Source organism: Taeniopygia guttata, chromosome 5 (assembly GCF_048771995.1).
Source record: "Taeniopygia guttata chromosome 5, bTaeGut7.mat, whole genome shotgun sequence".
In the NCBI taxonomy this organism is placed as follows: Eukaryota; Metazoa; Chordata; class Aves; order Passeriformes; family Estrildidae; genus Taeniopygia; species Taeniopygia guttata.
In genome coordinates this window covers 25,669,648-25,696,639 of record NC_133030.1, presented here as the reverse complement: position 1 = coordinate 25,696,639, position 26,992 = coordinate 25,669,648, and the positions used below count along the sequence as shown (strand labels likewise).

General features: G+C 35.4%; 1 protein-coding gene and 1 long non-coding RNA gene across 9 annotated transcripts in view; one reads left to right on the top strand and one right to left on the bottom strand.

Annotated features, from left to right (window-relative positions):
- Positions 1-26,992, top strand: part of FUT8 (fucosyltransferase 8) — a 95,200-nt gene that overhangs the window by 11,485 nt on the left and 56,723 nt on the right. For 2 of the 8 annotated variants that reach the window (XM_030274153.4, XM_030274148.4), the window contains exon 2: positions 9,706-9,781. The exons of 2 other annotated variants lie outside the window; for them this stretch is intronic. The gene's annotated coding sequence lies outside the window, so the exon portion shown is untranslated. Of the gene's footprint in view, positions 1-9,705; positions 9,786-19,874; positions 19,942-26,992 lie in introns of those variants that run through there. 4 more of the 8 variants (XM_041716586.2, XM_030274151.4, XM_041716585.2 and 1 more) reach the window with 2 other exon arrangements.
- On the bottom strand, positions 12,769-19,186 carry LOC140684277 (uncharacterized). The gene is made up of 2 exons (XR_012056321.1): positions 18,444-19,186; positions 12,769-16,291 (listed from the first exon to the last, which is right to left on the bottom strand). It is a non-coding gene; the product is annotated as an uncharacterized lncRNA (long non-coding RNA).

Genomic DNA, 26,992 nt, shown 5'->3' with positions numbered 1-26,992 from the left:
AAACACTTCTTCACAGTTCCTAAATTTTCACTTAAATATATTTCCTTGTGACGCTGATGTGAAATGCTACAATATAGTCATACTATGTTAGACAGCAAAGGTACAGCCTGGGTATTCCTGAAAATTGTTACCTGCTGATAAGTTTGTAAATAGTGGGTAAAACTCACTGGCAACTGCAAGTCAAACGTATTTAGCCAGTTTTTTTGTTTCTTAAGGGGGTTTACTGTAAAGAACTGCTTGTGTACCTAATGTTCTCTGTGTCTTTCTGTTACACAAGAGCTCCTTGAAGTCATAAGCCAATAGGGAATCTTTAGATTGCTAGCCTTTTGTTAGTGGCTATTCTCTTGAAGTCTTCTACAGTTGTGTAGTATTTTAACTTCTTATCGTCCCTGGCAGAATCAACCACAATGAAATTGATTATTTATCTGGTTTAAGCATATCTTATCAAAAAAGGTTGTAGTTTTAAGGGTTCTTTTTGAAATCATTAGTACTGTGAAGTGGAAGTTTTTGGAATGCTCCTTTGGACAGTTCTTTTCTTGTTTTTTGCTTGAAAATATTTTATTAATATGGTGTTTATTAACTTTATTAACTGCCATCACCTGATGATGAATTGTATCTAGAGCTCAGGGCTCTATTATGGCTTCTTTTTTTTTATTCTTATGTTAGGTCAAATGTGATTGTAGATAAAAAAATGCTCTGAACTGTGGTTTCTCATCTGAGAATTCTTCAGCTGTGTTTGGATATGTGGTGTGAAGACTTACTGATATTTTCAAGGTAGATAGTCCCAGATGTGCTATTAGTATGTGCTACCATAAAAAAATACAGTGTGACAGTATTTAAGAATAAACAATGGTAGACCAAAATGGAATATTGTCAGTTGAACTGATTTCTAATGACATTTGTACTATTAAGGGTGTCTGGCTCCCCTTAATTGCACTAATTAAATATGTGTAATTGGTGACAGTATGTATAGTGTGTAGAGAAAAGATTTGGAAGCCAGGGTGCATTTTGAGTTTCAACAAAACATTTTGTCTCTCATCTGTCGTTTATCTTGAACTTTCTCAGCTTTAGACCTTCTATTTCCCGATGGAAATGTATGAAGTGTAGTGACAAGTTTGTCCTTTATCCAGTGGGCTCTCTAATGAGTTCAGTGATGGACAGCGCTGATGGCAGACTGTATCTCTGTAAAACTTAAGTGTACAGTGAAAGCTGCTACAAATTTTGCTTGTATATCAGGCTTAAGATTACATACGGTTTTTTTAATGTTGTCTCAATGTCATTTCTTTCATGTTTCCCAGAGTTCATCCATGTACTACCTTTTCTTTTCCTACTGTCCTGTTACTGGAATCAGGATTTAGCAGAAACCCCATTTTCATAATTCTGTTATCTCTTGGTGTTTGAGTACTGCCTTGTTTTCTGTGCTTGGTGTCTGGCAGCATCTGACTGATGGGCAGGGGTGATCTATGGTTAAATGAAGCAGCTGTTACAAAGGGAAACAAAAGTGATGCTTGGTACAATCTTTGCTGTTTGAAAACTGGATTACATGTATAGTGTAGATGAAACATATCCATATTATATGCATATAGACAGATGTATATACAAAACTATGTAATGATACCAGATTATACTGGTCACATACGGTGGCTTGTACCACAGTCATTGGCTACTGTAGGGAAATCTGACTTACTACTAATGCATACTTGCTTTGGGTATGAATAAAGCACTTTTTTTGTGGAGCCTTTAACTCATAGTAAATTCATTGCAGTGTCTGCTCTCCTTCATACATTATAAACTGAAAGAGAAAAAAAAGATGAATTTCAACTCCGTTAAAAATCAACATGCAACTTTTTTGCTTTTTATCCCTAAGTAGGAAGGACATATGTATAATTTGCTAAATATTTTCTTCATAAATTAAGCATGAGAGAAGTAAGAAAGTCATATAAGATGGACTAATGGATAGTAAAAGAGGGAGACAGGAAAATAACAACCACTTCAGGAGGAACATTGAAGTATACATTTGAAGGAATAGTCTCTTAATATCATGCGGCTTTAGTCTGTTTGTGGTGAAGCCTGCTCAAGGAAAAGATGTCAAAAATTTTTCAAATACCAGCAACTTAAAAGACCTGAAATCTCTCTGAAATGAAATGTACTCTAGTATTACTACATGTTTTTTTTCTCTAACATTTAGGTTCTGTAAATCTTGGCGTGTAGTATCAAGGAATATATTCAAAGGCATTCCTGTTGCACTGAATGATATAAATTACATGGGTTTTCTACATAATATTTATACTGATGGAATTGTATTTAATAATGATTTCAGCTCCCTTCATTATCAGGCACCTGACAGACATTGCAGAAATGTCTCTCAGATTTTGTTATTGAAAATCCCTGACTACTTAATTCTTTCACCTTAATTACCAGGATTTTAAATTTGGTAGTCTTCTTGACTTTGTTTGAAGGTTTGTTTGAAGATCTCCCTTTGATTAACCTGTCTGCTGAGCATGAACATTTACCATGTCTGATAAACATGAAGCTGCACTACTCTCAAGGGAAGCAGTGTTGTGTGTTCCTTTTTTTTCTCAGCTTCCTGGTTGCTGAATGCTGCTTGCATCTGTTCTTAACCTTCCTATGGAGGAGCAGTGGCAGCAGTACAGAATTGATACTATCTTTGAAATCTGCACAGCTGCTGGTATGGGTCTGAGTCACAGCAGTGAGGTTGACCACAATCTTGTTAATGCACTGCTACTTGACCAGTCAGTTAATAAAAGCAGAGCCATTCAAGCTGATCGATGATAGGCTTTGCAATAAAATGCTACAATGTTTATTTGGCTCTTTTTTTAAAAGCTTTGAAAAGATGAAATTATGTATGAATTCCTAGTATAATTTCCATAGCAAAATCAAACCACGTGCTCACTTTGGGTAGGTTTGAAGAACTTACCTTTTTCAGAAGGTAGAAAAAAATTAAGAAGAAAAAGGGTGAGGCATCTAAGGCACAATAGAAAATGTGGTTTCTTTCTTTTAATTTATTAAATGAATTGTTTCAATTCAATAATAATTCTGTTGGTGTTGATATTTCTCTTGTGTGTTCACATCTCTTCCAATATAAATTTTCCATGAATGTAAAAGACTTGAGTAATGGTATTTGTAGGGGTAGCTGGTATCCGCAGTGTAAAGTGTATATATTTTTTTAAATTTTTAAAAAAACTTTACCTGCTTTATGTCAGAACTTTGATAGTGCGAATTAAATTCCACAGTTTAAAATGATTCTGCAAAATTAATAGCAAGGTTCTCTAGCTTTTTTAGTGTAAATATGAGCTAGAAACAAATAAGACTTTTTTTTACTGGCTTACAGCCATGTTACTTTGTGTTGTGTTTTCAACATCAGAGCTGTTTTTCAGTGAAATATATGGTACTGTGTTTCTTCTGTGAAGCTTGCTGATTTTTTTTTCCCTGTGACTCTCATTGTCTTTTGGTAGCATGGACTTTTTCTTTTGAACTAATTACTGCAACTGGTAACAAATAAACATGAGGCTGTACTGAATGAACAATTTTCTCCCTCAAATTTGAAGCCTTTTTTTTTTTTTAATTTTGTTTCTTGACCTAATTTTAAATGAATAGGCTTTTTCATTCATTTTTATTTCTTGTAGATTTTTATTTCTTCTATATGTTGACTGTATTCTCACTTAACAACATTCTTAATTGTGTTTTCCTGACAGCTTTTTTTCCAGTCTTTTCATTCATTAGCCAGAGTCAACAGAGTGTTCTTTCTGTGTGATTTTCCTTCCTTTGAATTTTCTCATTCTTTTGGTTGAATTTCTAAAGATAGTTGCTACTTTCTCCTCTTTTTTTAAATGTACTTTTCCAGACTTTATCTGCACTTAATTTTAGTTTCCTTAAGCCGGTTTGATTTCAAATCCCTTTTGACTGCATCATCCCTAATAAAGTGGACCATTGTCTGTTACAGAGAACAGCTGGCACAGATTGAGATTTGTCCTTTCTGTTAATCTTTCAGCCTTAAAACAGGTAGCTGTGTGCACAATGCTATTGGAAGATTTCCCAGCCATGTGATAACCCTCAGATTGTTCCCAGAGGTTGGGAGAATGCAGTTGCCTTTATCAAAAATATTTCAGGACTTGTTCTGACATGATGATTTGCATTTCAGTGTCTGGGAAAGTTTTAGTTGTTACTATATTGATGTCACCTTTCAGGTTAACTTTTGTAAATTCAATAGTTAAGCCAGTTACTAACTAGAGGTTAACTCAGTTTTATCTGTGATCTGCTTCCTAAAAGGCCTAATCTGTGAATCATTAATATTAAATCTTATACTTTGAATGATTCTTCTAGCTGTCTAGAAAAAAAAACCCAAACCATACCCAGCAACCAACCAAAAAAAAAAAAAAAAAAAAAAAAAAATCTCAACTCCCTCACCCACTTAAATTTTCTGGTTTGGTAATTTATAGGAGGTCTTCATTTTCCTGCTCATTGTAACTTCCCCATTCTAATGTTATGTGGAGTGTTTGGCTTCTTTTGCATTCTGTATTTCAGAACAGATATGCTAAAGATATTCAAGAGAAGACTTCCTGCCCCACCCTATGTATCTGTCCTCCCTGAGCCAAGTATGCTTTCTAACAGGATGGAGTATCTCATGAGATGTGTTGTGTCAGTTGAGTTATATTTTTGTTTACTTTCCGAGATTTCCAGCTATCCTTTTTTTTATTCCCATAGTTCTTGTGTTAGCTTGCTGCGAAGCAGAAGTTTACAAAGAAGCTCTGGAGATATTCTACTGTTTGCCACCTTCTCCTCCCTGTGACCCTTTATCTACCTACGCTTGCCACTCATTCTTTGGAGCTGTGATCTAGGTTGCCATTTGTAAGTCTTGTTATTTTATTAAAGAGGACAGTCTTTGCCTTTAATTTGCTCACTGGTGATTTGAATGACAGCAGAGTTTTAGCCTGCCAGGCTGGGAAGCACAGATGGCACTTCACATGGCTGAGAAAAAGTGGAACTCTGGGGAAAAGAAGCATATGTTCTCCTGGATTTGAGAGAACTAAAAGAGGTCCAGTGCTTGAAGTGTTTTTCCAAATTTTCCCCAAATTTCTACCACACGTGTAATTGTGTAATGCATTAGCAATGTTACTCTAGCATACACAAAACTTTGTAAAGTGAAAAATGTAGGCCTGCAGACACTGAAAACAGTGGTGTGTCTTCCAGGAATAATGGGATGTGTCAGCTAGGGCCATGAAAATAAAAGGGAGAAATGAGTCAAGTGCTTGGGCCACTGTGTATTGAAGGACAGGAGCAGGAAAGAACTTGAGAACTGTGCAATAATAGGTTTATTACCTTCTGAGTCACCTCCCTCCTGGCAGGTGGATAGGTTAAAAATGTGTTTATATTTGAGATTTGTTTTGTAACTTAATTCTTTAATATGTCCATGAAAGAAGTCGGGATTGTGCACTGTTCTGTGTACTGCGTCAGTTTTGTAGAGTGTTCTGAGTTTGTGCCTTGAGAAACCATTATGTGTCAAAATTTCAATAGCATGAAGGGTCTTTGTACCTTAAAGCAACTCTTGTATTTTCTTCTCTAAAGGATAAGCACTTAATGATAATAAATTTTGTTCCTCGTTGTTATTTGTGCTGTTAAAAATGGTGTACTCTTAGAGCATGGTCAAAGTGGCAAAATACTATGTGGCAAAGTAAGGCAAGTGGGAGATCTTTTTCTTTTATGCTTATTGTGATGAACATTGAGGAATAATGCTCCCAGATCTGGCTTGATTGAAAGTGGAATTTCATTGACCAACTTCTATGTCCTTCTCAAACCAGTGGTAATTAAAGCTTGTTTGAAGGGGAACCTCCTATACCAAATTGAACTGCATAAAGAATCCTGTGTGCTTCTCTGCTAAACAGATGATTCCTGGGAGCTGCTTCTCTGTGCAGTAGAAGTTTGATAATTTGACTTTGTACCTTGCATATGCCAGCTTTTTTAGCTCTTAGCAGTAAGGAATCTGAAGAAAAAAAGCAACAAAACTAAACCCCAAACCATTATATGATGTGTATAGAAAACCCTACATGATTTTTTTAATATCTACATCAAAAATATTAGCTTTACTTCTGTCTCTGTGAGATGTTTTCCTTTCCATATTTGTTTAAGGAAATTTGCTTAGTACCAGCAATTAGCAGTTCTACCAGGCAGATGGATTGATGGGTATAGGAGAAATGAAATTCAGTTTTTCAGCATTTATAAATTATATACTTACTTCTCCATTAGAAACTACATTATCTCTTAAAACTGGAAAAATCATGTTCTGAGCCTCACTTGAGCTTGCAGAAGGAATAATTTTCCATTTCTTTTTCTTTACCAATTTACTGATTTTGATTGTTTGTTGGATGTGTTTTGTTGTGTTTAAGTGTTTTAAGTAATTTAAAATAGATTCTTTTTATGCAATGTTCTCCCTAACATAGGCTCAGTCACTTTATTGAAACTGTAGAGCTGGCAGTGGAAAATGCGGGTGACTTTACAAAAAAGCTGGTCTGTGTGCTTCAGAAATGGCTTGTACTAGAGAAGGTAGGATATTCATGCTTAGGAGTATATTTATGTGTTTGGAGAAAATGTTTAGTAAATAAGAAATAGGTTGCATATTCACGTACTTGAGCACTGGTGAGAACTCTGGTTAGACCCAGACTGATGATCAGAGGCAGATTGCTGTTGTATCACCCAGCTCCTGATGTGCTTCCTTCTCAGATGATGTGGCTTGGTGAGGGTAACATAATTCTAAACCACACCAGCTGGTTTCTAGCTTTTAAAAACAGATTGTTAGGACCAGCCAATAAAGCATCCATTGATTTACATTTAGACTGGCATTAGCTCTGATCACAGTCACACTCAGAGAAGAGCAAGTCATTTGGATAAGCAAGAGCTGGTAGTGTGATTAAACTGAACTTGCCTTCTTAAAGGAGAAAGAAAGCATTTGGCAAGTAGGACCTAGGAAGTCTTTATTGGGTGTGAGGGCAGATATGGGAGAGAAATATCTGAAAATAAATATATCTGAGGCATAACTTTATGAACAAATCTTGTTTGAAAATGAGAGGATGAGGTCTAGTCTCAGAAATGAGGAGAAAAAACTCAGTGGTTCAGGATATATTTATCTAAGAATACTGTTTAAGATGCTAAGGTTGATCCTGAACTCAGAAATTAAAAAGGAAATTAGGGATTTCTTGGTAGTAGAATAAAAGAAATCTCTGAGAAAGAGGGTAGAACAGATAAGGAAATATTTGATTGTTATTTGTCATAAAGTTTTCACTATTCTTTTCAAATTCAGATTTGTTCCTCAGATCTACCACTGGTATCCTGTCCATATCCAAAGGGAATGTTTATTGTTTTTATTTTTTCTCTTCTTAGTGCATAGTTTATCTTCTTCTGAAGCAGAGACAATTTGCATTCTCTAAAGGTGGAGTTTTGAATGGTATTGGGAAAGTTGGCTGGCATATGGGTCTAGTAGCTGTGTTCAGAATTAAATCAGTTTGCCCTAGTCAAATGGAGAAAGAATAAGAGAAGTGTTTCTTTTTCTTTTTCTTCCTTGATGCAATTCCTAAGGTGATATAATTATTTTCATCTAACACTTCTGTAGTTACAGTCACTAAAGCGTGGCATCCTTGAACTCCTTGCTCTTTTGCTTTCAAATTCTGTGTCTTTTCAAAATGCAACTTAAATTACATGAAAAGTGTTGATGAAATGTTTTGGACTCGGTTTTGGTTGTAATGCAGGAGACTGGATTGAGCACTGCAGATGTTACTGAATCCTTTATAAGGATATATATATATGAATTAAAAAAAAAAAAAGAAAAAAGGTAATTACTAGTCTTTGTACACCCAGCTATTCAAAGTCAGAACTGGGTATATAACTAAAATTTTCTATCCATAAGGTCACTTCATGACCTTTATCTCCAAAAAGATCTGTGTAGGAGGGCAAATTTATCTTGAAGGAACTGCTGTCTAATTGGTGATATTTACAAATACTCTTGAGGTGGTGGAAACAGAAATGCAAATATTTTTAAAACTAATTTCAATTTTTACATTATGAATAGAATTCAAATCTCTGGGATTTATTAGCAATACTGGGCTGTAAAATTGTAAACTTTATAGTAGTTTTGAATGTGTCAGAGTAGACTGGCTGTTTTAAGATAATCACAGTTTATGTAAAGTGACTGTATTCTTTTTATGGAACTGTGGGAAAAAGCCCAAAGAGCTTTATTTCTGTTCTGTTAGTAATGTAGGGCATGGTGATTTGCCCAGCCTGGTAGGACTGGAAGGCCTTTTGGTACTGCTTGCAATTCTGTTGCTTACAAATAAATCAGCTTGCAAATTTAGTAATAGTTCTTTTCATGATATGAAATGTAAATGTTTCCACTTCATGTTTACCATGAGCCAATCTGTCTAAATCTATTTTTCCATATATATGGCTCACATAATGTACTACCTTTTACTTGTTAATGAGGTTGGAAATATAAACTTGTAAGAAAATACATCATAATGCTTCATACAAAAGTAAGAGTAAGCATCATTCTAGTCCATGCTCTAATGTGTTCCCTGTAGGACTACCTCTTGCAGCATGTGGACTCTGAATTTTGTTCTGCTTGCTTCTTGAGTCACCTTCAGCTGAAAGTTTCACCTCTCAATTTTTGTGAAGCAGGCAGTATAGCTGATATGGTGAGAGCAACAATAAAAAAATGAGTTTATTTTTTCTGATTTTGCTTTTTATACATGGAGCAACTGGGTTGTATTTTTGGTTTGAGTTTCTGAGATACTTTATCACAGCAAAAGTTATAACCTTTTCATTGAGTGCCTTAGCCAAAGTGTACCCGGATTATCAATCTCAAATAGAAGTGAAAACAGGCTACCTGTTTCCCTCAGGCTTTCCATTTTTGGAAGTTCATGGGCTCTGACTTTGTAGGTGCTGATTGCTTTAAATAATTTATTACATGAATAGGAAAACACAAAATTCAGATTTGTTTTTTATCACTGTTTCTGCTTTTGGCAGCTTTAGAGTTGCCAGTTCACCTTTAACAGTATAGCTGCTGAAACTTCTCTTTGAAATATAAAATCACTTAATTTTCATTCAAAAATAAGAATAATTTGGCAGAATTCTCATTGCAATAAAAGTCAGTTATCTGAAGCATTTATAATTATTTTTCTTTGTTCCTGGTCCTATTGTTGCTTTAATTGGTTTCCTGTTTATTTTTTTCTCTCTCTTTCATTCCTTTTCTTGAAGTCAGGTTCACAAATAAGCTTTTTCAACAGCCAATTTCTTGCTATTTCAGAGTCTGATAGTGCAGCTTTTGATTGCTTTTCTGTTAAATGGCCAGGAATCAACATTTAGTTCAGTAGCGTGCTGCCATTCTGAATTAGCGAGAATTATTAGGAAATTATGTACTAACTCCATGCCTTGATAACCCCAGAGTAAGATTTTGTTTAAAAGTTTTTTCTTCACTGAAAGACTAGTCAAGCACTCTAAAAGGCTGCCCAGGGAAGTTGCTGAGCCTCCATCCCCGGGTGAGTTTAAAAGATAGGTAGGTGTGGCTCTTAAGGACATGGTTTAGTGGTAGACTTGGCAGGGGTAGGTTTATGGCTGGACTTGATGATCTTCAAGGTCTTTTCTAACCTAAATGATTTTGTGATAAAAACTGATGATCTTTTCCTCTTCTGCTTTCAGAGACTTCCTATGCTTCAAAATGAAAGTGAGGAAGAAGAATCCCCAAAAGTATTAATTTGAACAATAATTATTGCTTGTAAGTAAGTACTTCTTGTTCTTTGTAATGTCGCCTTCAGAACTGAAAACTGCTGTTCTGTTGATAAGTCTTTGTCAGCTGAGAAGAGGAAACTTTGCAGAAGAGAGGTCAGGTCCTTCACTTTTCAGTGACCACTGACAAAATGAGTCAATCAGATATCTCTTTCACCTTTTGTTTCTCCTTACACCGATTTCTCTCCCTTCTCCTCTTTGCCTCTCATCTCTAAAAAGCGAAATTCTTTGGTAGGTTCATGATATACCCTCTGTCTTATGTACAAAATCCTGTATTTCTCTGGCAGTATTTCTGGGCCCTTTCCATCTTTATTGCAGATATTACATGTATTGCTCAGAGGTAAGCTGGTCTTCTGCAGAGGCTGGGCACAGGCCCTACTCCATGAAGTTTTTCAAGAGTTATAAGCAACTAAGCTGTTGTGCGTGGAAAGTATTGTGTGCTCTGGGATATCCCAGATCCAATGCTTCAGATTCTTACGGTTTTGAAGGTCTGGGAAAGTACCATAATAGTCATGTTTGAGGAAACAAACATGTGTCCTCAAATTTTTTTTTTTTTTTATTTAAATAAAACTTAGCAGAAAGGTAACTGTCTTCATTTTGAGAAGAATGCTAAAAAATTAAGTGAACTTGACTGAAACATGAATCTGGGTGTGAACTTAGAAACCAAGCATATTAAGACATTATTCTTATTCTGGTGCAACTGTAGAAAAGACTGTTATAATCAGTATTCTTAACTATGATAAGAAAGTTGTGAAAATTTCTTAAACTTCCAGAAGTGAACAAATTAGATTAAGAGTTCAAGCAAATTTGTTGCAGATTTGATGCTTTTACAGTTCACCTGACTTCAGTAGTATTTGTCAAGCTGGCAATATCTAAAGCGCTCTCAATTATTTTGATTTGTTTTGTGTACTTATAACTTTAGAACTACTGGGGTATTGTAAGAGTTTAATGAATGGTTTATTAAAAAAAAAAAAGTGGGATATCAAATAATGTTCTAGGGACTTTCTGGTCAGAATGAAGAATATGGTGATAGCTTTCCAAGTGTCCACATAGGTGTCTTGAAACTGAGCTGTATTGACTGCTTCCTATTGGTGAGGGGACTTGTTTCCATTTCCTGAAGCCAGCTTTCTTCTCTTGACTCCTACTGAAACAAGTTAACTGATTTACCTCACAAATCCAGAGGAAAAGTTTTGGTTCTTGGCTTTTGGGATGGATCAGCTCAGACAAGTGTTTAAAGAAGTGTCCAAATGGTGCAGAAGAAGGAGAGAGACTCTGCAGGCAGGAGCAAAGTGTGGCAGTGTAACCTGTCCCTTCAAGCAGCTGCCAGTCGGTGGATTTGCCCAGCAGTTTGTGGTAATGCTCTTTTGAAGTTGTTAGGCTTGGAATATATGATTTGACTTTGGAGAAAAACAGGCTTCTGTGGAAGCTTCAGACTAGAAGTGGCTAATTTTGCCAGATCCCTCCAAGCCATTGCAGTTAGTCAGAATTGTTTAGTGATATGAGTAGAAACAATGATTCAGAGGGAAAAAAAATCTTAGCAGTCTTTCTCCCGCCCTACCCTCCTAACTCCCCAGCCCCATGTGTAGTATCTGTGTGCTCCAGGCTCTGAAAATGAATGAAAGGTAGAACTTTCATGACTTCTCAAAACCTGACTTGTAGTCAGAATTGATTGGTCCCTTGTACATGATGTTATTTAACAGAACAATTTGTACCTTGATTTGAAGTTTTGTAAATTAAAATCTATTTCCTTGTGAGCGCCTTCTTGCAGGCATGCATGCATATGTAATTACCTACTTTTGCTCTTCCTGTTGTTCTGTGTTCACGCTAACTTGCTTTGTCAGGAAGCTGTGGTGATGGTTTGACTGTCTTTAGCAGATATGTGTTCCTTCCTTTAGCAAGAAAGAGGCACAGTGGTTGAGAACTGCATGAAACTTCTTCTTGCCTTTTCTGTTTAGCTTGTGTGGGAGGGCAATTAAAGGGATTTGTGCAGGTCTATAAACTGCAGTGCCTGCAGCTATAGTTAAGCCAGTAGCTTGGTATATGCATTGCTCAACTACTGAGGGAGGCTGAGCAGTGGAGGAGTGTCTAGGTAAGATCTAGGTAGTGTTGGTGGGTTGAGACAAGTAACTGAGCACTACAGCGAAGGTGATATCTTCCCCCTATTACTTGATTATCCAATCCATGGATTGTGTTGGATTCCTGCTTCTGGTCAGATTTTGTAACAAGCTGCATTTGGAATTATTTTCTGCTATCACAGTATGGCTTGAGGAAACTGTATTATAATCCATATACTTATTTCATATTGTTTTCTGATTCTTTTCAGATATAAAAATGTTTCCATGGTAGCCTTTCCTTTTTTTTTCCAAATCATATTTCATACTTAGTCTAATCCATTCCATCTATGAACTGCTGTTCTGTAGTTTGTTGAGAAATAAAGATAAAATCAACATTTTTTATTGGATTCTAAAACACTTTCTTATCTTTTCTAGGGTATTCTGTAAGTTGGACTAATCTGCAATAGGCTTTTCAAGATAAACTAATCTCTGGAAAAGGCCTGTATATCTTCAGTTTTATTTATTATAAGGGCACCTAAAATCTCAGATACATATTCTCTGTTTCTACATATCTAAATAGATCAGTATATGATTCCTGATGGAAAATACCTTTTCAGGCAGGTATGTTGCTGATTTAGCCCTGCCATTATCAGGACTGTCCCTCTGTGGTTCTGGAGTATCTATGGTCTTATTTGCTACTTTCCCTCTTGCCTGAGGATCAGCAACATTTGGCTTCAGTGTGCTCTTCTATCCTGGTAGGCATTTAGCTTGGATTCTTCTTTGAAAGATTGCTTCCTGCTCCTCTGTCTCTCTGAACTGTATTCTTTATTAAAAGTGTGTTCTAGATAAGTCATTTCTGATGCAGAGGCACAAACAACAGTCTTTTATGTTTTTCTTTTCAAGAAAAGAGGATGCTAATGGATCCATTTGCACACATGTTTACTGCAGCGCAAAATGATACAAGGCTGAGGCACTCCAGAGAGGTTGGAAGATTGGAGGAGAATTTAACATGAAGCAAGAAATTAGAATGAGCAGGAAAAAATGAGATTCAAGCGATTAAGGGCAAACTAAAAATCCTACTTTTAAATTAAAGAAAAAGAAAACAGGCGAGTCCAGGATAAGGAATGGCTGAGAGTTCTAAAGAAAGAAATTGAGGGCTAAGAGCTACCTTAAATCAAGAGTATCATGCACAAAAAGTAGTTCTGAGAATGTAACATCACACCAGGATGAGCAAATGAAAGTGCTGTTATTCAGGACTGTAAAACTGATGTAGGTCTCTCTACACAACCTAAGTAAGAAATGGAGTCAGCTAGGTCATTGTGTCCAGTTTGGAACCATGCACTTAATGCATGCCAAGAGATCAAAATTATCTTGCCAAATTGGAGAGTCCAGGAGAAAATAGTATTGGAAATACAACGCTTGATCCAAGACCTGTGAGGAGAGGTTGAAATAATAAGAGGCTGATTAAGGAGCAAAATTTCCCCCCGCTTAATTGTCTATCTCTTTTGTGAATGAAGCATAGGGAGAACAGCTTTTTGCAAATGATGCTGAGAAGGAGCATAAGATCTTTCTGCATATTGCAGTGTTTTGTTTTTTTTTTAGCTTAAATATTTCTTTCAATGGACCAAGTACCATTTTATCTCAAATGCATCTGCATTTAAACTGAAATAGTCCAAATCTAAAACTTCAACCGATAATTTGGAAAAAAACTAGACATGATAACCTGGTGGATATTATTTGGCTCTAAATTAGTACTATTTTTACAGTGCCTGAAAAGCCAAATTTCAAATACCACTGGTAGTCTGTACCTTTTAAAATGTCTGGGAATAATCTGTTACATGAAACTAAACTTTTGTAATGACAAATTGTTTACTGGGACAAAATCAGAAGAAATAGCCAGGCAAGAAGTTTCCTGCTTCACAAGTTCTTTCAGTTAAATAGGTGAGGATGAACATCACAGGGTTTTTAAAGTTTTTTTTTTAGTATGAAATGCAGAGAGATAGTGTAGGTGTGATAAATGTATCTGTGAATTATGAATTTTTATTTAATGTTATAATTTTTAGATGAAATGGTAGAGGGGGTGATAGTCTTGCATACTTTTTGCTGTTGAGTGAAAAAAATTGTAGTCATGGGAAGAAGAACAAGATGTGGATAAATGTCAAGGTGACATCTGCTGTATAGAAATATACTGCAGTTGTTTTGGCTTTGCTCTTTTTTTAATGATATAATTATACTACACTGATAATTCAGTATTTCTTTGTAGTTTGGATTATATTAAATAGTGGCTAATAAACACATCTGAAATTGGCAGATCCTGTTAGCATAGGAAAATCTTCATTTAATTGTTTTTCGACTTCAGTCTTGGTGTTTTTGTTTTTTTTTTACTTCTTTTGTACTTAAACAAATGTTGAAATAAGCCAAGTCTAAGGGGAATGAGAAAAATTAGGTGTTTGCTAGTATGTGGAAAAAAATCTAATCAAGGCAGAAATTAATTGTAGGGTGATTCACTTGAAACTGATCCTAATGATACTGTCTTAATCAGGTTGATTTTGCCTAAGCATATTTGTCGTAACTCAAGTTAACCATATTAAAATTGGTTAATGAATCCAAAAACCTGTCAGTAAGGAGGGAACTTTGAAATTCTAAGGAGGGCTCCCTCATTGCTACATGGCAGGAGGTGCTTGGTCATTTGCTTTAGCTCTTGGGAAGAATACCTTGCTCCTAATAAATGTCTAAATTTGATAGAAAGAGGTCACTAACTGTTAATATGCTTGGCAAGTTGAACTGGAAAGTATTTGGCTGGAGCCAAATGTGTGATCTCAGGTCTAGAGACCAATATTGTAGATTGCACTTATGGATTAGAGACAATGGTTTTGAATAACACAAGCAGTAGAAGGGGTGCAGGAGAGGTTTTATTAACTACTGTATACAATATTAATGGGCTGTGGTGAGTGTATAATGCCTAGTTTGGGGTTCCTGAGATTAGTCAGAAATAGTCTTAAGAGGTTTAGAAAAGAGCTGTAAAAATGCAGATTCTGGGGAAAATATATGTCATTTAATAAGCTTGTTCTGTTAAAGTGTTACTTAAGCAGTTTTGAAGATTTGAACTTTAATCCTAAATGAAAATGCATTGGTGAGACCTGAAAACAGACATTTGGTTACTAAGTACTTGAGCAATTTATCTGGGAATCATTTGTTCCCTCTCATTCTCTCTTTTAATGTGTTTGAACCTCATGGATGGTTTTATTAAAATGTGTGCCTTTTCTTGGAGAGCATGTATGGTCCTGATGCAAGAAACAGGAGAAAGTGTTTGACCATTGGATCGCAAAACAAAGATGGTAGTCATGAGTATTAGAGTGCAGCAAGACAGTATAGCAGAATATACACATTAGATGGAAAGAAAGCAAGGATTGGCATTAGCCTTGCAAATGGAGCTGAGACCTCATGTTGTGGCTCAGGAAACTAAGATATTACAGACTACTATGGAGCAATCCCAGTCCAATTCCTGGTGCTCCCCTCTGGGGGCAGCTATTAATATACCATACCCAAGTCAGCATGTTACTGGTAACATTTTTGTCACAAATGCTATGTAAAATACACAATGTGTCACAGTAACAGGAATATAAATCTGTGAAATCCATCATTGTCTCAAGGCATTACCAGCTCCTTTTCTGCCAGCCAAATGCATTTTCAGGCATCGTATTGCATCTTCTTATGCAGTAGCTGTACTGCTCCTTTCTCCTTTCTAGATGGTGTATAGATTTTTCATGGGTTGAGCTAATGGTAGAATCCTTCTGAATGAATGTTGCCTTTGCAATTCTTCCACTGAGCATGTTCCTTTCCAGGAAATATGCTAATGTTTTCACAAAGAAAGACTGCTTTTTGCACCTTCCTTCCCAACCATATTAATATTAGTGGTACTCCTTTCCCCTCTAAGCTTAAGATTGGCTTAGGAAGGCAGAAATACTGTATATCTCTCTTCTCTTGATTCATCTCAGTGAAGAAATTTCCTTGTGTTAAAATGTGCTTTTTCCTGTTGCAGTGCTGGGCAAAGGTCATGCTTTTAGTGTCTCTAAATGTATGAGAATAGCTATTTACATTATATTTCCCTTCAAGCAGATAGTAGTCTGGAATTGCAAGCTTCTGGAGGGCGATCTTTTCATTTTGCACTGTTGTCAAATGACTTTGATTGTCATCAGCATTATGTGCAGTTGTGTTTGGCATGAACATAGTCTGAAGGGTGCAAGGAGATTGCTGATTGTCCTGTAACTGTAATAGTGACTGAACTTACAACTCAGTGCTTTTCTCACAGACCCTTTTCAGTGCTTTTCAGCACTGTGCAGGTGGTCAGTGAACACTTGCAGCAGTTGATAGTTTTTGTGCACCATCTGTGTCATGCATCCTTTCTTCTTGATTATCTTCATTTCAATGTGTTTTGGTTCTTGCTGAAGTAAAAAAAACATGGAAAAATTATGTGTGCTATTGTTACATGTTCTTAACACTCCTCTGAGAAAAATTCATGTATCTTCTGGAGAGTGGCTGAATGAAAATTGGTGTGATGAGCCACATGTATTTCATAAAGGGGACACTAAAAAGCCACTAACGAAGTTGTAGGAAGTGGACTCTTGAGTCCTCATAATTTCCTGAATGCTGTGATTAGCATCCCACAGAGCATTGTAAAACAGTTCATTAATTATAGTCAGTGACAAAGAAGGGTCTGGAATCTCAGCTGTATTGTGCACTTTTCTGTGGTTACAAGATCTTGTGAACAGGGGCCAGAATATTTGCAAAAACAAGTATATATGTGCTGTGATGGGCCACTCTTAGCAGCAATATGACAAAACTAATGCTTTCTGGAATAAAGAATAAATGGAATAAAACTTCTTCTAGTGTAGCAATACTATTAGAATTGGTTCTTAAGCTATTTTGCTAAAAATATTTTATGATCTTTATATTTTTCTGTTACTAAACAATTTCTATTTTAAATGAACATTCATATTAAAAATGCTTGCACTAATTTTGTCCCACTGTCTCCATTCAAACAATTAATCTAGTTGTATTCAGTTTGCTGATCTACATGTTTTCTTATTATTTTATAATGTTTCATCCTAGTGTTTCAGGTATTCCAGAAAACTAATTTACGTATACCTGGAATCTCTGTTTTCCAGTTAATAATTGTCGCTGTTAACCAATATGTATTTCTTAAAATGTATTTGGATGTAAAATGATCTGCATGCTGAATCTGAGTTACTAAGCTCCATTGGATGGGAAAAATTAATGCATATATTTTTGGAAGTTATTTTGCAAAAACTGAAAATTGAACATTCATTCTTCATCAGTGCTACAATTGTTTATTTGAAATGGTATATTTCTGTAAACTGTTCTAAAGCATACACTTGAAGTCAAAAGTCACTAAATCAGAAGTATTACACTGATCCCTAGATTTTTCAGCTAGCAGCTTGTATTTAGTTTTGGCTCTTTAGTCCAATAGCAATATTCCAGAGAGTGTTGCTAGGATGTGAACAGTGAAAAATAATCTCCGAGTTTGGGAGAATTTTACAGCAGCATGTATGAGAATGTGCTGATGTTTTGGTGTCTCACCAGAGCAGGGAGCATAGCTTGAAGCAAGGTCAAGAAAATGGATAACTCTGTTCAGAAAATTAGCGGAATGTAGTTCATACATTCTAAAGGCTTCAGAGGGTATTTTAACATAAGCTTTCCACCTCTTGTTCAGCTTTTTTTCTTCCACATGCAGTTTTGGAGCACTGATCTTTCAGTCTTGAACTGTGTAAATCCCTTAAATTTGGCAGAACTTGAGGGTTTTTCCATTTGTCTTCTATTGCTTATTGCCCACTTTTCAGTTATTCCTTTGCATCAACTTTTTCTTAATTGAATAACTGTAACTGTTGTAAACATGTCATCTAGAGATGGAGTGGATGGCAGAAAGAATGGGATCTTTTCCTAATGTGTGCCAAATATGAGTAGGTTTTGTGTGCTTTCCCAAAAATACATGGATTTTCTTCAGATCTCTGTGCACTGAGACTCAAATATCTTCTGTAAAGAAGCCTCAGAAAAATTAATTGATAGCTTGATACAGAAAATAATCAGAAGTTTGATGCAATTCAGTACTCTTGTGCAAATATGTGCTCTTTCCATTTAGTTGCTCACTAAGTAATGGCCAGCTACTTCTGTTGCTATCTTGTATTTCAACAGTATTTTAAACCCTGCCATTTCTTTAGACAAGTTAGGAGCATGTATCCATATGCACAAATAAAAATATTTTTTAAAAACTTTTTATCTATGACCTTTTTAGCAGTCACAGTATGAAGAAAGTTTTTTTTTTTTTTCTGTTTTGTTCACATCTAGCGTACTTTTTCTAAAATGTTGAAATTTATTCTGGTACTCCTGAATATTATCCTGCTTAAGGATGTAACTTTTTTTGGTCTAATTATTGGCCTGTTATGATGAGTAATCAAGTGTTTTTTTCATCTAGTAAGATTGTTGTGTTTATGAATTGATTATCTTTCTTCAGCTGCTAAATTTCTTAATTCTGTTTCTCAGAGTGTTCAGTGTTCTTCAAGGCAAGAAGAATTTTACCTTTATTTTTCCTCTGTTCCTGTGGCCCAGTCCATGCAGTCAAATTGTGGAGAGGATTCTAGACTTTTTTGCCATGTGAGCATGTTTTTACCTTTCTCCACCTGTCGTTTAATTAGACAAGATTAAGGAATGAAGTATAAAAATGCATTTTTCCTAAGCAAACAGGGAAGACAAATTATTTCATAACAATCTAATAACCAGATAATTAATAAAATGTTGAGGGTTTTTTTTAATATCAAATATTTTATTTTTGGAATGATTTGGATAAACTGGTTAAAAAGTGTTTGTGGGAACATAATGTTTTTCTTTATTTACTGTCAGAATTGATTCCCATTCCCCCGTTTTCTTGTTGATAAATCTCCTCAAGCACTTAAAAATAATGATTCTCATTTCTAGAAAGCTCAGAACTGTAAGTTAAGAATGTTTTGGTGGTGTGTGATTGTAGTGATATATCCACTTTCATGCCTTTTTATTGGTAGCCTAACATACAGTGTGTTTAATCTATAATCTTTTTAGTGAAGCAGAGAAAATCTGAGAGAATGTGGCAGGAGAGAAGCTCAACACTTAAAACATTAAACTATCCCAATCAAGCTATCTCCAAAAAAAAAAAAAAAGAGAAAAAAATTAAAACAAAACCTAAAAACCTTAGCCAAACTGTTCCAAAAGTCTGAGAAACCTTTCTCAACAGCACTGCAAAATGGTGGCCCACACATTGCTGCCTGTAAATGTGACTCCTTCATAGGTTATACCTTCATCTTAATTGACTATACTTCTGTACTAGGATCATCCTTTTAAATGTGTATATAGAACTGACTTCCTCATGTAGCTGTTGCTTATGCTGGTCTTGATACCAGGAACCTGGAAGGTGCTGTACTTAATGGAGCCTTCTTTTGCAAGAATTCTGAAGATGGTCTTTGAGCTAATAGGCTGCTATGTTTAACTCCTGTTAAAACACAACCATGAAAAGAGTTATTTGATGTGTGTTCAAGTATGGTATCTTGAAGAAGAGCCAATACAGAGGTGACCTGATCAATAAACTATAATTAAATTGCCTAGTTTTGGCAATTCAACAATTGCTTTTGGCAATTCAACAATTGCTCTTCAACAATTGCTTTTAGAAAAATGAAATTTTGGGGAGAAAGAGAAACAGGGTTTTTTTTTGTGAATTTGTAACCCCATAATGGAATAGAAAAATCCAGAATATATGGTTATTTTTTGTAATGGTAACAGTGTAATGCAAGGTTTCATCTTACCTGCTCAAGAGCCTGTGCTGGGTCATCATAAGAATAAATTGTCTGGAAAATACAGTCTCTTGTGTTTTTCTGGATAGAACCTATATAGGAAACTTCAGTATTATATTTACAACCAAATAATCTTGGCATAATGTTTTCATTTTAAGTATTTTTTTGTGTGTGTGCTTCTCTAATATAGATAGGGAGTGAAGGAAGTTGGAAGTGAGTATCTATTGAGATTTGGGAAGAGCTCTTCATGAGGTCAGGTAATGTATAAAAATTCTGAATGGTACTAAATGAACCTGTGCATGTAGCATTCCATGAAGATATGACTATATGATTTGTGTTACTTGGTACAGTATGTCTAATAATGGATCCATTTAAAGCAAATCAGGGTTGTGTGGGTTTTTTTTTAAATACCAGTGTTGAATTTTTGAAAGTCTTAGACTTTCAAAACCTAACCTTTTGAAAGTCTTAGACTTTCATCTACCCTCATTGTTGTAAAAAAATGAGGTATACTACTAGTATATTTAAAATACATATTCCATTGCATGCTGTTTATAAATCTGCTGTTTACAGATTGTAAAATGCAGTCAGAATTTTGGTGGCTGTTTGATTCAGTCTCTATGAAAGCATAGGTATATGCAGCAGTCAAAAGCTGCTGGAGGGCTGGTATAGCTGCAAAGTTCAATTGAGCATAAGGATTCTGTTCTGAAGAAAGACTTATAGTGCTTGTTATGTTGGTAGTATTGTGTAGTGATGGATGGAGTGCAGGGAGAAAATCAGTTACCACTTTATCAGTGTTATTTGTCCAATTTTCAGTTGATGTTTCCCCATGTACTATGCTTCTGGGGTATCTGAATAGGAAACATAAAGAATTTTTAGAATTTAAAACATATAGTTCCCTGAACTTTGAAAACAAGTTTTAGTATCATCTAAATGTACTTTTTCCCCCTCTGACTGCCTGGAATGTAATGCTTTATGATTACATATATTTTAAATGAAATCTCTGGGTTTTGATGTTTTGGCAATCTTATTCTTTTCCTCTATATAATGTGGTTAGAAAATGAGTGAGGCACTATTGTGCTGAGAATGCAGTGTTGCTATTCTGTGGGCTTTTCCCACTCCAATTAGTCTATTTAGTAAATAGTTAATTTATTTGACATCAGTTACTGAAATGTAAATGATCAACAAAAAATGAGTAGTTTTCCTCCAAATTGATGATTGGATATTGTTCTGAAAAGATTAGCAATAATTCAGACCAGCTTTTGGAAAATGAAAATGTTTGAAATCACATAGGTAGCATGGGTTTCTGTTTTGTTTCTGAGAATTGTCTTGTATTGATTACAGTGACACTTTGGATAATTTTGGATGCTTCTGTGAATGCTGGTTGCAGGATCAGGATCTAAGTTAGGGGTGCAAAGCAGGAACAGTAAGTCCTTTGAATACAGAAGGACTTAATTACACCAGCAGCAGCAGCATGTGACACCCTGTGAGCACTTATTACTCGGTCCTGAAAGTGCAGTCTGCCTGTGTTTTAGGTAGTTCATATACAGATTAAATGGTGAGGTTCCTAAATTAAAACATGAAAACAAAGTGTTCACGTGCACAGATTTCATTAGGATATAACAATCACATACAATTACAAAATTTCTTCAATCTTTCCCTAATAGATTGCTTTTTGGAGCCTTTGACTGTGTTTGTCCTAATAATACTCTGTTAATTTGTAGAAGAACATACTAATTGCTGCATTTACAAAACTTATTATTAGGATTTTTTCAAAAATGTGTTATGAGGGATGGAAAGCTCTCTGACTAAAACAAAGTTACAGACAGGATGTAATAAGTTTGTTTCCTCTAAGCTCCTGTACTTACAGTTTTATAAATTGCAGGTAAAATGTTATGTTTCATGTTTTAGTTTACCATCCAAGCATCTTTCATAATATTTTTTTTGTAGAAATGCTTGTGTTGTCTCATCTTTCTCTGTTTTCACATGACTCACACATTGTGACTTCTTTCTTTCTATGGTTTACTGCTGCTTTTCCTTGAAAGAAGAATGTGAGAGAAAGCAATCTTAAAAGTAAAATTTGTTTTCTCTATTTTATATTTAATCTATATTAAGACTGACATGATAAGGCATAGTTTTGAAAAAGTTTTCCCTAAATACTCCAGCAGTATGGTTTGTTGTGTATCTGCAGAATTCAGTTCTTGGTACCTACTTCCAAATGCATACGCATGCACTCTACCATTCCAGCCAACTCCCAAATAATTGCTTTTGAAATTCTTGCAGTAAAAATAGTCTCCCTAACTCTGGTGCTTCAGAAGTCCAAGTTTATTATATTAGGTATCTTGAAGACTCTTAAGAATGATACCAGAGCTCTATCAGAATTGGCTGAGTTCTGTGGCACTGTTTTTCTGTATTTTGTTGTTTACTGTATTTTCTTCACTTCTTTCCTTTGCTTACCGAAGAGATTTTCAGCAATGACCATGGCTACATAAGATCCAGTCAGAAAAAGTCAGATTTAAGTTTAATGTGATCTGAGCTTTTGTCTGAGAAGGCTTTCTGTCCTACTCAAATGTCAGTAGCAGTTAGCTGTAGAAGTGGAAGCAAGCAGCCATGAACTTTCTAGCTTACTTTCTGAGCTTCCAGGACTTCAGTTGTTCTAAGACAGATGCAGTATAGTATCCATGGATGGATTTTTGTAGAAAGAATATCTAAGTCTGCTTTCTTTAACATATCAAATTCTTTAAACTGGAAACGCTTTAATTACAGTGAATTTCACAATCTAGTAGCGCCTTCTGAAAATCCTAATATTTTACATCAATTAGGTCTCCCTAATTCCATGCTAATTTAGTTTATAAAACTTAGTCACCTAGTTTATAAAACTTAGTCACCTAAGTGAGGCATGACATCCCTCAGAAAAACAATGTTCTTTATTTCCCAGTATGTGGTGTTAATTGATGTGCCTGTTGTTTCTGATGAGTATTGTAGTTTCCTAGCTGCAAGAATTCTTCTGTCATCTTCTTTGTGAATAAAGATTTCAATGTAGGCATCAATTTAAGTTCCTTCTAGTAACTGCAAATGCATTTATTTCATTTAACTTTCCTGCTGTGGTCCTGTATTTAATGTGCTGTAATAATCAGCTCAAACATAATTTGCACTTACAGTATCTGTGTCAAGTCTTTCAGTTCCACTGTGCTTTAAAAATATTTGATATAGCTTTTATGCATGTAAGAATTGGCTTCTCAAAACTTCTGTAGGCTGTCAATTTAGTATCTTCTAATTAAACTTCATCACCCCTTCTCTGCTTGGTTTATGTGTGTCATAGGGAGCAAAAACTTGGTCATTGAAATTTTACAAAACAGCTTCAATTGTACTCCAAAGATGTCTTTTCTGCTGCTTCTGGTCTTGTATCTGGAAGTGATTGTGGGCTTGAAGTCACCAGGTCCTTCCCAGCATTTTCTAAAAGACCATCTAGTTTTCTTATAAAATTCTGTCTTTATTCTCAGCAGTTCTTTATTTCACCACAGAGCATTAACTGGTGTTAAACAGCTTGTTATCTTATATGGGTGGTATTTTATACCTTACTGTATAACCTGCCTTAGAATCCTTTAGAATCCCCGCTAGTCTCCACGTAAGAAGGATGTTGGTATCATCTATTTATAGGACCATTTCTTTTCTCAAAATATTCTTGAGGCTTCCTTGTCTTGGGAGCCCAGAGTGCTCAAAGTATTTAAAATTTTGTTTGTTGTACTTATGTGTAGATGTGGCACTTTGGGACATGGTTCAGTGGTGGACTTGGCAATGCTGGGGTAATGGTTGGACCGCGTGATCTTAGAGCTCTTTTCCAACCTAAAAACTTTTATGATTGTATGAGTCTACTTATCTGTCTAGAATATTTTGATTTTAGCAAAACCAACTTCAAAAACCAATGTTTTGCTTCTTAAGCTCCTCCATACCTACCTCAGAGTAGATAATCATTTGAATAATGCAGCATGATGGGGTAGCCCCTGCCTTCTAATCTTCTGCTGCCATTTGTTATAATCTTCATTTGCAATTTTCAAGTGGGGAGCAGACCGATTTTCTTGTTTCATTGTTTCTTTTTGATTTAGTAGTTAAGGGCTAGAGATGTATATCCTTTATGCCCCTCTTCCTCGTGGAACTGACCTCCAAATACCTTCCAGACTCTCATTTGAATTATTAGGAAATTCTGTCCTGAGACTCAATTTGCTAAAACAGGGTTGCTTGCTTTAAAAAGAATACAAGGTTTTATGAACCAAAAGCCTACTAACTGTGTTTGGGCCTTAGCCAGAATTGAGTAAAAAAGAGTTTGTGGAGTGTGTGTGACTCTTGCAGGAGGTAGCTCAGAACCATGGAGAGCTCTTTTAAAGTCCAGTATGGGGAATAATGGGCATTCTTGATTTTTTTCTTGTTATTGCTGCTAAAATTAACCTGAGCTATTCAGAAACGAAGGAAACTGAAGAGCTAGAAAAAGCCTACACTGAAAGTAGGAACAAGACCGTAATACCTGTTCTAAAAGAGTAGGTGGAAAAAGCCTAACTTGCAAGTTAAGGAATTGTGAGATCCTGCTGTAAAGCAGCTAAACATAAGAGCTGCTGGCTATGATAGCCACATCCTTATTATAATGTGTTCACCATAAAAGAAAATACTGCTTTTCTCACAAATAATGTGAGAAATTATTCTATGAAGGAAATGGCTTTCTGTGTGGCTGTACATTTACTTAGGAAACAGTAAGAATAACATGATTTTAGGTTTTTCCTACAAGTGCTTGACTTTCAAATTGATTCAAATGGTGATTTAAAATCCTGCATTTTGTTACTTACTATCAATCTGAAATACTTTAATGGGATTTCACTAGAAGTACCTTTGAGAACTTACACAAATTTAGCTTTTAAGTCTTTTGTTACTCTAAAGTATTAATATTGCTTTAATAATTACAGACCTTACATGGAAAATGAATTAAAAATCTTAATTTTAGAATGTTTAGCTTATAAGATTAGGTATTCTTTGGTAAAAAACATCAAGCTTGCTTTAATTGCTGTTGAAAATGTTGTATATATCTGGGCACAGAGACATAAAAATGCTGTCTTACAAATAAAAGAAAATAACTAACTGATTAAAGCTGATAGTTGCTAACACTCTCCATGGTTTGACAGCAAATATATGCATTAGGGATAGTTGTTATAAATAAAAATGAGAATTCTGATTAACAGAGTAAACTTAAAGTATTAAGTTTAAAAGAACATAAAAGGAGCTAAGCAAGAAGCTAATACTTTCAAAGGTGTTTTAAACTCAGCAAGTTTTAAACTCATCTGTCATTTTTCCTTAATAATGTGTCATGCCAATTTTGGGAGGAAAAGACATTGGCAGCATTATGTGAGATTTTGACTTACAACTTCAGAGCTCTGTTTTATTCTTAGCCTTACTATTGTACAAAGTGCTTTGAGTTTTTCAGTTCCTTCACTTTTAAATAAATGGATAGATCTTAGATCAGTGGTATACTTGAGCCATGGTGATGGTGAGGACCACATGCAGAAAGCAATCAACTTTTGGTGGCATGAAGCTCTACAAAAGCTGTAAACCAATGTAAATTAGACAGCATGAACCTATATACTAATGTAAGTAAATTGCTACTTGAATTAGCACATTAGGTGCCTTTTTTGGTGCTTTTTAGTGTGTAAAGTTCTGTATCCCAAGTAAAAGGAAACTGGAGCGCCAAGAGAAATTTTTGCAGGCTGAGATTTGCATGTTTTGGCACAGTGCAATTAAAGCTAAGGTAATACTTCTTTATCATATGGCAATATTACTATTTGCAATCCCCAGTAAAATTTGTCTTGTTCTAATAAAAGTACTGCATCAAACATGGTTCAGTTTGAACTAGGAAATGGTGATACAAAAGCAAGTCTGATTATTTAGTTAATGATCCCATTTGACATTCTTTCTCTGATGTGGCCCACTCAAAACTGTATTCTGGCATTTCTGTCAAATCGCCCAGTCTCCGAGCCTGCCATATATAAGAAGAAAGTCTTGCAGCTCAGTTCTGTGACTGTTTTTTTTCCCCCCCAACATCTGAATACCATATAGCCTTCACTATGCTTTGATATTGCAAAACCTCTTGCAATATCACTTCAGTTTACTTATGGCTGCCAAGTGTCATGCATTTTTGCATAACTATTACAAACTCAGCAGCTCTCTTATCTGCCTGTTTTTTATCTTGATTTATAAACATCCAGCTGAGTTGTGAACAGACTGATGTAAGTTTCCTGGTTATTAGATTTTTGCATGTTGCTTTGATGCCAGCCAAAAGAGAAAAGATCTTACCTCTGATCTTGCTTCTGATGTTTGCAGCCATTAAGGAATGACACAGTGAAGCAGGTGGAAAAGAAAAGAAAGTTTAGTGGAGCACTTCAGCAGAAATAGAATGTAAAAGTCAAATATTACCTTAAGGTTGTCCATTGTTTTTTTCTCCCTCACTGTCCCTTTCCCAAGGCATCCAGATTATTCTACTGACAGGGAGCTGCACTTTCCCCAAGAAGAGGCGGCTGTACTTTGGTCCCAGATGAGCACTGAAACAGGAGGCAAATGTTCTACTAAGTTCTGTTAAGAAAGGACTGCACCATTTCTGTTTGTTAACTCTCCAATGACTAACACAGGGCAGAAAGCCCTATTCTGTTCAGCCTCTTGATTCAGCTACTGTATGTTTTTGAAAGCATTTTTGGTGCTTTAATTAAAAGGGAATAAGCAATTTGGAATCCTTTATTTAATGAAATAATCTGCTTCAGTGCCTGTTTCCTTTATCTGTTTTGCACGTGTTTAGGAACTACTTTCTCCTACCTCATGAGCTAAATTTATCCATATGGACCTCCTAATCCCCAGAGTTTGTTATGTGTTTATTCGCAAGAGTAAGAAACAATTCAATGTCACAAATTCTTTCTTTTTATAACACATAAGTTACGTCCTTCTAACTTCCATACACTGTTCTTTTACTTCACTGCTTCCAAAGATTCTCTTCCTGATTTTTTTTTTTTTTTTGAATGAGGCTTCTGCAAGGATTATCAGTAGATTATTAATTTATGGCTATGGAGGAAGATCATGCTTGATGTTAGAGGTTTGAAGTTTTGTTATTCATCAACAAATATTTGAATAGAATAGGGTTTTATTAGAATAGGGTTCTGTGGAGTCAATACAGTAAGTAAACAAGAGAAAATAAACCCTTACTATCATATGATTGTCCTGTCCATTTTCTGAGGTAATTTTTATTTTACAAAGACATTTCATTAGTTCAGATTAATTGAA